Source organism: Pinus tabuliformis, chromosome 3_2 (genome assembly GCF_031772625.1).
Source record: "Pinus tabuliformis cultivar Carrire ecotype Pingquan chromosome 3_2, CPIR1, whole genome shotgun sequence".
NCBI lineage: Eukaryota > Viridiplantae > Streptophyta > Pinopsida > Pinales > Pinaceae > Pinus > Pinus tabuliformis.
In genome coordinates this window covers 842864243-842875445 of record NC_142302.1, presented here as the reverse complement: position 1 = coordinate 842875445, position 11203 = coordinate 842864243, and the positions used below count along the sequence as shown (strand labels likewise).

At 32.7% G+C, this 11203-nt stretch overlaps 1 pseudogene; it reads right to left on the bottom strand.

Moving 5' to 3' along the window:
* Positions 1-6148: 6148 nt before the first annotated feature.
* Positions 6149-6559, bottom strand: LOC149183293 (adenosylhomocysteinase pseudogene; annotated as a pseudogene).
* Positions 6560-11203: the final 4644 nt, after the last annotated feature.

Sequence of the window (11203 nt, the reverse complement as noted above, 5' to 3'; positions counted from 1 at the left end):
TCACTCTCAACACTTGGTAGATCTGTAATTAAGAAGGATATAAGCTAATAGAATTTCCCCTTTAAATAGTTTACGCTCACATGAATACCATGGTATTACCATGGGTCAATACCATGAGTTATCATAATGCTAAAGCTTAAAAACTACTAATAGTAATTTAAAAAAATTAAAAAAATTAATAATTGATATATATTTTTTTAATCGAGTTAAAATGTTTAAGTGACATTAAATTACAAGATCCATCTTACTCTTGATCTACCAAGTGCCCAAAGGGATCAAATATTTTTTACTCTATGCTAGCTTCCATATCACGATATTTGATCCCGGGGCTATGTAGATCTAGAGTAAAGATGGATATATTCTCATTTAATTCCCCCCATTAAATAGGTAACATTCCATGTGAATACCATGGGTCAATACCATTGTTTCTCACCTATAATGTTTTTTTGCATGGTATTAATAATAATTTGACCCATGGTACCATGGGTCAATACCATGTTCCATCTTTACTTTTATTAATACTAATATTAGAGTTAATAATGTTTTTTTGCATGGTATTAATAATAATTTGGCCCATGGTATTTCGGCATATGCTTCACCTAAATAAAACCTCTTTTTTACTGTACTTAAATATAAAGTGACTTATGGAGTAAATATAAAAAAATGTTTTATTTATTTACCATACCTATCATTTATTTATATTTTTATTAATTTATCGTACTTCTTTTATAATTATGGTGTTTGGGCCATCAGCTTCACCTAAATAAATCTCTTTTTTGAGCCTTCCTAAATAGACAAATGTTTCTGGAATAAATATAAAAATATATTTTATTTATTTATCATACCTCTAGTTTGTTTATATTTTTATTTTTTTTACCATACCTCTATTTTATTTATATTTTTATTTATTTACCATACCTTTGGAGTACATATAATTATTTATTTTTATTTAGCGTACATCCACTTTATTTATATTTTTATTTATTTATCATACATATTTTTTGGGTGTTAGTAAACCTCTTTATATTTTAAATTTATATTATGTTTATACATGCTAATAATTAGATTGATTTCTAATTAGATTGATTTTTAAGTAGGGCCAACATGCCAACATTAGATTAGAAATGTTAAATTTTAGGCATTACATTCACATGTTTATGTTTTATGTCATATCTACCCCCATACTAGGTTGTTTAAATTTAGGTTTACATTTACATGACGTTTTTACGTGAGTTCTACCACCAGATACAACATCTTTACCATATTTTCCTGTATATCACATTTAGTGGCAAACCCATGAGCCACTAAACCATCTATGTTGATCTAAATTATAATATAAAAATTATATTATTATTTTATATATGTGATATCCAAACATTAAAATGGAAAAAGATCGTTAATTGTATATTAACCATTTTTACTCAATTTTGTGAAGCCAATAAAGTGACATATGATCATCGACCACTTACTTCAAAGTTTTTTTTATAATGTGGTATACCAAACATATTAAATTCCTTCATCTCATCAAAAACTAGTGTCTCCATATAAATTAAATGGTTGGTTAGATAGGCATGTATCAATGATAATCATCAAAATACTCACCCCATGATATATCTCACATTCCTACCATGAAGATTCTTAACTTCTAAAATGTTTTTCTTATAATATCATGGCCAATACGATGGCTTATGAATACCACATGCCCAATATGACATGTGATATAACTTTTCCTTAAATTAATTAATTTGAGATAAATTAATGAAATCACCATATCTAAATTGCAGATAAATTTCAACCCTTGAGTTGTGAATACTACTATAAATATTTTGTAGTTCGTGAAAGCAACAATGTTGACCATAATACAATGATTAATTTACCTATTCAAAGCTAATGTAACTTTGTCATATTTAAACGTGATTTGGATTAGCTTTATAATATTTAAATGTGATTTGGAGTAAATATTAGTCTTACTCGCTCAACATTTTGGTCATTAACATATTATTATTATTAAATAAAAAAATAATTAATATATTAGTTCAATAGATATACATTTAAAAAAATATGTAATAAGATCCTTAGCCATGGATATGTTTGAAACTTGAATCAACATTAATATTAAATTTGCAGTTATTGCCAATTTATAATTTTACTTTTACTTGGAAACCATTTATGTAAACAACCAACAACATGTCATCTAAGAAACAATGCAAATCAACAAACATTGTACATGAAATCATTCGACGAGAAAAACCAAAAAAAATTGTTTATATGATCATGTACATATAATGTCGCTACTCTAGTTGCATCAGGTTACATCAATTTTCGTTAATGCCCACTCACAAGAAGCATCAGCTCCTTACATTGTTTTGTTAGCACCAATAAGAAAGAAGCACCAACTCCCTTATGTGTTTTGCTAGAACTCACTAGTAAGAAACATCAACTCCATTTTTGAAGGCACCTAAACAACTTATAATAAGCACCAACTCAACATCAACTCCCTTTTTGAAAACACCTAAACAACTTATAAGAAGCACCAACTCCTTGAGAAAGCACCCAATTACCTGAGGCACCCACTTCCAAATTTTACATCATACAGTCACTATGATGGAACCAATGACTTCCTATTATGCAAGAACAAACCTATTGTCCATAAGGAACTACTTGTTTTTTGTTATGGATCTCACTCATCGCGATCCACAACTCGAATCAGCTCACATATTATTTTTCATCTCAACAACCTCTCCTCTACATAGCCCACGCAACTCTTCTACTTTCAACCTTCTTCACGAATCTTAGACAAATAAGATTGGTGTGCTCTTATAACCTATACAGTAGCAGCATGTAACGTTTACTAACCATATAAAAATTATTTCATACACACACCTAATTAATTTATTGCAATGAATACTTTATCATTATAACATAGAATTTCTCTTTACATTACCTATGCTAATATTCATATTGTTTGACATTAATTCAAAATTGTTACACTTTTAGAACCTCCCAAACTTTAATTATTTTCTGAGAAAGACGGTTGTGGCTAGGTTATCGTTCGATCCCACGTAAGGTTAGCCTCACCCTAGGTGCTCCCACACTTCGTCATCCAAATTATATTTAATTCACTGCTATTATATAGGGTCTTCTATAACCAAAGATTACAGAGAAGTGTAATTATCAGATATATTACAATTTCTTTTCTCCACCAATGGTTTTGTATTTGTCCTCTCCTATACCTTAGTCTTATCAACATTGATTATTTCCCATTCTTGAATCTCAACATTGCGCATCTGGAAAAAAACTTCCTTCATGAGCATCGTGCGATTTCTTACCCAAGATTTGACAGTCTTGGCTGAAAGTGGTAGTTGTGCAACTACTCCTCCTACCTTGAAATCGCAAAGGGTTTCATTTTGTCGATGGTTTTTCTCTCTGGTTGCTCTTCAACTCTCATGGTGGACTCAAGAATTCAACTTACATGAAGAGTGTTCCTTTAGATATTTAACTGATAGTTACCTAATTAAGCTCTTACATTCACCGTAATAGGTTTAAGATGGACTAACTTTATCAAGGTTGCCTCTTGTTGATAAAGGTTACCTCCAACACTGTGGAGAATAAAGTTATCTTATCATACTCATGAGATGATAAATTTGAGAGAGGTCATAAGTTGAACTTGGTTTTTGCAACAAGGGTATCAGATGTCCCATCTTTATTTGTAGGCTTCTTGTCCATGCCTTCTCGGCAATGTTTTTCTACTTGTACAATTCTAGGTTAAGAATGAGGATTGTATTATAATTCTTCTCTCTTACCGTGTTACTATTTCATACAAGTATGACTATTAATTGTGTAGTCACTTATTACTTCAATCATTGGAAATTATCCATTACTTGTTATCATTAGGCTAAATTAATAATTATGCAAACCTCATCTATCGAGCTACACAAGTATATACTTTTATTTCATAATTGAATGTGGTGCTCATCACTTCATCAAAATGTTTTGTTGATTTGTACTAAATTTTCTTTCAAACTATATTTTCAGTGCTCTAATATGATTTTACCAATCTTGGCTATACTACCAATGTTAACCCCTTTTCATGAAATTACATTAAGCCTCAATTTCGTTGATACCTTTATAAGCCTACCTTTCATGTGCTTCACTATCAACAAAAGGTAGAGATTATTCACCATCTATGGAACATCCACCTATGTAGCAATGGATTATATGCAACAATATAATCAAGGGATTGGTATGCCTAAGAAATCTAGTATGTACAAGTAATGGTTGCTGGGCATAAAAAATATTTACCAGGTTTGGAAAGGAGCAAGACATGACGAAACTTGGGGGGCTAGTTGCACAATGCAAGTTCATCAAATGTCTCTCTGCAAGAACAACGATGCCACTGTTGGTGTCAGGGAACACCCACTTATCAATCTGAGGCTTGACGATAATCTTCTTAACACCAGGGAAAGTTTCAAGGCCTTGCACGTCAATCTCATTTTCAAAGTGACCGATGTTACAAACAATGGCATTGTTCTTCATTTTCCTCATGTGATCTACCATGATGATGTCCTTGCTGCCAATGGTTGTCACAAAGATATCAACAATGATAACTACATCCTCAAGGGTGAGAACAGGAAGGCCTTCCATAAGAACTTGCAGGGAACATATAGAATCAATCTATGTAACAATGACACTAGCTCCAACGACTTGAAGGCTGCAGCACAACCCTTGCCAACATCTCCAAACCCACAAACAACAACAACCTTACCAACAATCATTACTTATGTGGCTCTCATAAGGCCATCTGGGAGAGAGTTCCTACATCCATACAAGTTGTCAAACTACAAAAGAAGAAAGAGAATGAGAATCAACACAAAATGCATCTCAAATCGTAAAATTTTGAAGAAAAAAAAGATCTAAGAAATGTGGCCCTGGATCTATAATTCACAGTAATTCAAAACTTTGATTCAAGTCTAATCAGCTATCAAAACCTTAGCTAATATTAACCCATCATAACTAGATAATTGAATATATGTAAAGGTCCTTGATTTTAAATATGAAGATGCTTCTACACCCACCATGAACTCACATTGATTCAGCACCCTGAAAATTGATTTTTTTTTTTAAATGTAGTGGAAACTAGTGAATCCTAAAATGTAATGCAATGCAAGCTAAGTATACCAAGCATAATGGTGTGATCTTAATGACATTGAAGAATCAAGGCAACTAACAAGTTTAGTGAAACTCATAACATCAAGAATGAGACCAAAATGCCCCCAAGACCATATCAGATCCAACATCAGGAAGCTGGTATCGCATGATTAAGATTATAATTAAGATTAAGATACTTCCTAATGCTCTAAACATATATAAGATAATATTGTCGAAACTGTTAAATAGCAGTCTAAAATTTATCATATTATACTAAAAATTTGTATAACATTTTGATGATGAGATCCTAGCTACTTTAAAACAACCACAAAACTCATTGCTAGAACGAAAAAAACAACAGCTAATCAAGGTTCCACATCTCAAACACCCTCACAAGATCTAAACAACAACAAACACACCAGAAAAATGTGAGTTCAAAAGAAATGACAGCAGATTTCAAATCTAAACCACAACACCTAGACAAGATCCTACTTCAAAGCACCCTAACTAGATATCAAAAATCATGCATCTACCTGAAAACATCTATCAAAAAATAGCAAACGACAAAGAAATGAGGCAAGAATCCAAATCCAAATCACAACATATAAGAAACATCCCATTTCAAAAAATCTAGATGATATCTCAACATCCCCACCATGCCCACTTGAAAACATCTATTAAAAAATAGCAGGATGTTGATGAAAAAGCACAGAGAGCATGGCCATAACATTAATTGGTGAAATTGGACACTGCTATGACATGCATGACCCACTCCACCATATGTTGCATGAGTTTTAATGTAATGTGGCTAGGTACCGAGAATGGGGAATTCTGGAAAATAGCAATGGATCATACGCAACAATATAATCAAGGGATTGGTATGCATGAGAAATCTAGTATGTACAAGCAATGGTTGCATGGCATTAGAAATATTTACCTGGTTTGTGAAGGATCAAGACATGAAAAAAACTCGGGTGGCCAGTTGCGAAACCCAAGTTCATCAGGTGTCCCTTTGCAAGAAAAATGATGCCACTGTTGGTGTGAGGGAAAACCCACCTATCAGTCGGAAGCTTGATGTAATGTTCTTAACACCAGGGAAAGTTTCAAGGCCTTTCATATCAATTTCATTGTTAAAGTGACTGATGTTACAAACAATGACATTGTTCTTCATTTTCCTCATGTGATCTACCATGATGATGTCCTTGTTGCCAGTGGTTGTCACAAAGATATCAGCAGTGCTAACTACCTCCTCAAGGGTGAGAATAGGAAGCCCTTCCATATGTGCTTGCAGGGCACATATAGGATCAATCTCTGTAACAATTACCCTAGCTCCAGTAACTTTGAAGGCTGCAACATAACACTTGCCAACATCTCCAAAGCCACCAACAACAGCGACCTTAAATGCAATCATGACATATGTGGCTCACATAAAACTGTCTAGGAGAGATTGCGTACATCCATACAAGTTGTCAAAATACAAAAGAAGAAAGAGAATTAGAATCAACACAAACAGCATCTCAAATAGAAATTTTTTAAAGAAATACAAGATCTGAGAAATCTGGCCCTGTATGTATAATTCACAATAATTCGAAACTTCAGTACAAGTCCAATCAACTTTCAAAACCTTAGCTAATATTAACCCATCATAACCAGATAATTCAATATATGTAAACGTCCTTGATTTTAAATATGAAGATGCTTCTACACCCACCATGAACTCACATTGATTCAACACCCTGAAAATCATTTTTTTTTAATGTAGTGGAAAATAGTGAATCCTAAAATGTAATGCAATGCAAGCTAAGTATACCTCCAGAAACATGATGTGATCTCAATGATACCAAAGAATTAAGGCAACTAACAAGAGTAATGCAACTCATAACATCATGAATGAGACCAAAATTCCCCCAAGGCCATATCAGATCCAACATCAAGAAGTTGGTATCGCATGATTAAGATTAGTATTTAGATTAAGATACCTCCTAATGCTCTAAACGTATATAAGAGAATATTTTCGAAACTGATAAATAGTGGTTTGAAATTTACCATAATATACTATAAATCTATATAATAGTTTGATGATGAGATCCTAACTCCTTTAAAACAAGCACAAAAGTTATTGCTAGAACCAAAAACACAACATCTAATCAAGATTCCACATCTCAAACACCCTGAGAAGATCTAAACAACAAAAAACCCACCATAAAAGTGTGAGTTCAAAAGAAATGAGAACAAATTTTGAAATCCAAACCACAACACCTAGACAAGATCCTACTTCAAAGCACCCTGACCTGAACTCAAAAATCACGCATCTACCTGAAAATATCTATTAAAAAATAGCAAGTGACAAAAAATGAGACAAGAATCCAAATCCAAATCACAACATATAAGAAAGATCCCATTTCAAAAACTCTAGACGAGATCTCAACATCCCCACCACACCCACCTGAAAACATTTATTAAAAAACAAAAGAATGTTTATGAAAAAGCATAGAAAGCATGGCTATGACATTAATTGGTGAAATGATACATTTCTTTGACATGCATGACCCTCTCCACCATATGTTAAATGAATTTTAATGTAATGGGGCTAGGTATAGGAAATGGGGATTTTTTGCAAATAGCAGTGGATCATATACAACAATATAATCAAGGGATTGGTATGCCTGAGAAATATAGTATGTACAAACAATCGTTGTAGGGCATTAGAAATATTTACTTGGTTTGTAAAGGAGCAAGACATGAAAAAACTTGGGTGGCCAGTTGCACAACCCAAGTACATCAGACGTCCCTCTGCAAGAACAATGATGTCACTGTTGGTATCAGGGAACACCCACCTATTAGTTTGAGGTTTGATGGTAATCTTCTTCGCACCAGGGAAAGTTTCAAGGCCTTGCATATCACTCTAATTGTCAAAGTGACCGATGTTACAAACAATGGTATTTTTCTTCATTTTCCTCATGTGATCTACCCTGAGGATGTCCTTGTTGCCAATGGTTGTCACAAAGGTATTAGTAGTTATAACTACATCCTCAAGCATGATGTTTGTTCTAAAATGATGATTCAAATTAGAGCTTCATTTACTATCTACCCGGGTAAGTAAAATTTCGAGGAACATCCACCGTATGTGGACTTAGAGACAAACTAGACTAAGCTACGTGAAGAAATTCCAAAGCTCCCTTACAGGAGGTCTTTCATTGGGATCTCCAACACCTATTTAGTCATCTAACAAAATGAAAACTAAATACATTGTGACATGTGTAAGAAATATTAAATCTCCATTACAGGAGATTTTTCATTAATATTTCTAACATCTTAATCAAGAAACTATTTAGACTGGTGAAATTAAAGCACTTAAACGTAATTCTGATTGATTGCATGAAATATTAAAGCTCTCTTACAACAGACTATTCATTTATGTCTCAAACATATAAATGAAATATTAAAGCTCCCTTACAGGAGATTGTTCATTAATATTTCTAACATTTTAATCAACCAACTATTTAGAATGATGAAATTAAAGCACTTAAACCTAATTCTGATTGATTGCATGAAATATTAAAGCTCTCTTACAATAGACTATTCATTTATATCTCAAGCATATAAATCAGAAACTTAAACTAATGAAATCAAACATTAAATAACACATCAAGTTCATTGAAGGAAACATTAATACTTTCTTACGAAAGGTCATTCGTTAATATTCCAAACATATGAACCTAATAATTTAATCTAATGAAATTCACAAACAAGCATAAGATAAAAGCCTACTAAAATAAAAGTGTACTTGCTAGGCAATGGGGATCCTTCCAAGTATTCACAAGCACACCAAAATAGAAGTCAAATGTGGAGGATCAAAGAAGCTCTGTTTTATTCATCAACAATTGCAAATTGAAATTACAACCATTACACTGATTCTCCAATATAACTTCTCATTACCAACCTATAAGATACTAATATTACAAAATGAAGATTACAAATGAAAGAGATAACACTCCTATTTATACAAAAGCTATGATAACAAACTCATAAGTGTAAATCCACTATTCCCTCCTTTGAACGACATATTTCTCAACCAATGGTGACACATAACCCTATCCTCCATGATCTCCTCCATGAGGTCCATTATCTTCTCCATGAGGTCCATGATCTCCTCAAATTCGAATTTGAACATAGAGTGCCACATAAATATGCCTTGGAAGCTTCCTTTGTACCTACACATGTCAATAAACTCATTCTAATCATTAGGTATAAGTATATGGAGATTATTTTCTAAAGTTTAACCATAAATTCTATTAAAAATCCTAAGAATTAATAATGTTTTGGAAAACACAAATGTAACCCATATAATGATGAAAGTGAAGCTAATGTAGTCACATGGTGGTGAAATAGAGGTGAGAAAATGTGTGAATGGAGTGAAAGTGGATGTATTTTAAGGATAATTCCTAGGCCCAACATACCCCCAAACTGAAGGTATTTCATTTCCTCATGCAATCTATAATATTACTTTTCATACTTGAGATTTGGCTTAGACTTTGCATGATATCATTTTCTTAACTTTCATAAAGTGTGTTTGTTGAATTGCAACTTGGGTGGTTCTTGTGTTTTAACCGTATTTTGTTTGTTGCATTGAAATTAGATATATGATCTTTACATGATAATGTGATTTTTATTGCAAAGTATTTTTGTTGGAATGCTTCATGGTTGGTTCTTGTGTGACAACCATGATTGTGTTGGCATCCAATTATCTTTTAAGTACTTTTTACAAAGCCATTATATGTTCATGATGATGTAATAGTAAATATACTTGGAAAGTACGTGGCTTTTAGAATGTGATATATGAATATGGAAAAATATGAATGTGACAAAGTATGAATGTAAATGTATTCCCTCCCCCAAACTGATGGTTTTGGCAATTTTATGAAATGAGGAAAGGAATTTTTTTCCAAAAATTATTATTCTAGCTTTCAAGGAATTAAATGGTTAAAAGTTAGAAAATATCATACCTCAACTTACCCTTTCAAAAATGGATGAGAGTTGTGTGTGCATGGCTGCAAAATTCTTATCATAGTCTTCTTCACTTGGTGGTGAAAATGGTAGATGAAGTCGAAAAAGTGAATCTTTTATTGTTGCTACATCTGCTGCTAAATCTGTTGCCAGATCTTCTACTGAATGTTTGAAATTTGCTACTAAATGCGGTTGAAAATGTATAATGCTTGGAAGGTATACAAAATTTAGAATCTACACTTCCCCCCAGCCTTATTGATTGACTTTTCCTCAAGTCATTTATATCAAAAACTGTAAAGTAATGAAAGTAATTCTGCTTCCTCTGCTACAAAATGATTGGTCTTCAAGTCTTCAACTTTTTGGCACAATTATTTTCATGTGATTAAATGTTTTGGTGTCGAACATAATGAGAAATTGTTAACTCAGTGGCCATTGATAGATGCCACTAGTCAACATGAGAGATCCCATATTTGATGTGGATGAGAGTCAATATGCCCCAAACACATCTTTCTAAGTATGAATGAATTTGTTGTTGTCAAATACTCAGAAGATTCAATGAACAAGGGACATCGATGTATTCCCTTGTTTATCGGCATGATAGCTTGCCCTTAAGGAATGCAAGCTTCAAGGAGTTTTTAGAATAATATTTAGACTCAAGGACTATGGACTTAATGGTGTATGGAAGCAATGTTTTATGAGTATGAAAACTAACACTAATGGAACAAAAGGCTTCTAAATGAGCTTCATTGTGTTTATTGATGAAAATGTAATGAAGTGTATGTGGATAATGGGAAATGGTTAATGACTCTTTCTGGAAAAAGTGAGCCTTCAAAATCTCAAATATAACTAATCTGCTCATTTTTTATGGAATTTCTTCTAAAATATCATCATCGACTAGCCTCTTGTAGACGTCGATTTCAGGTGTGGATAGGTATTTCAATATCCTGGTACATTTAGGAACTATCCCAGCTCTTCGCTTTTGATAATATATCATTCAACATATCAAACCATTAAGCCATCACAGGAAGTTGTAAGAAATTTTTTTTAT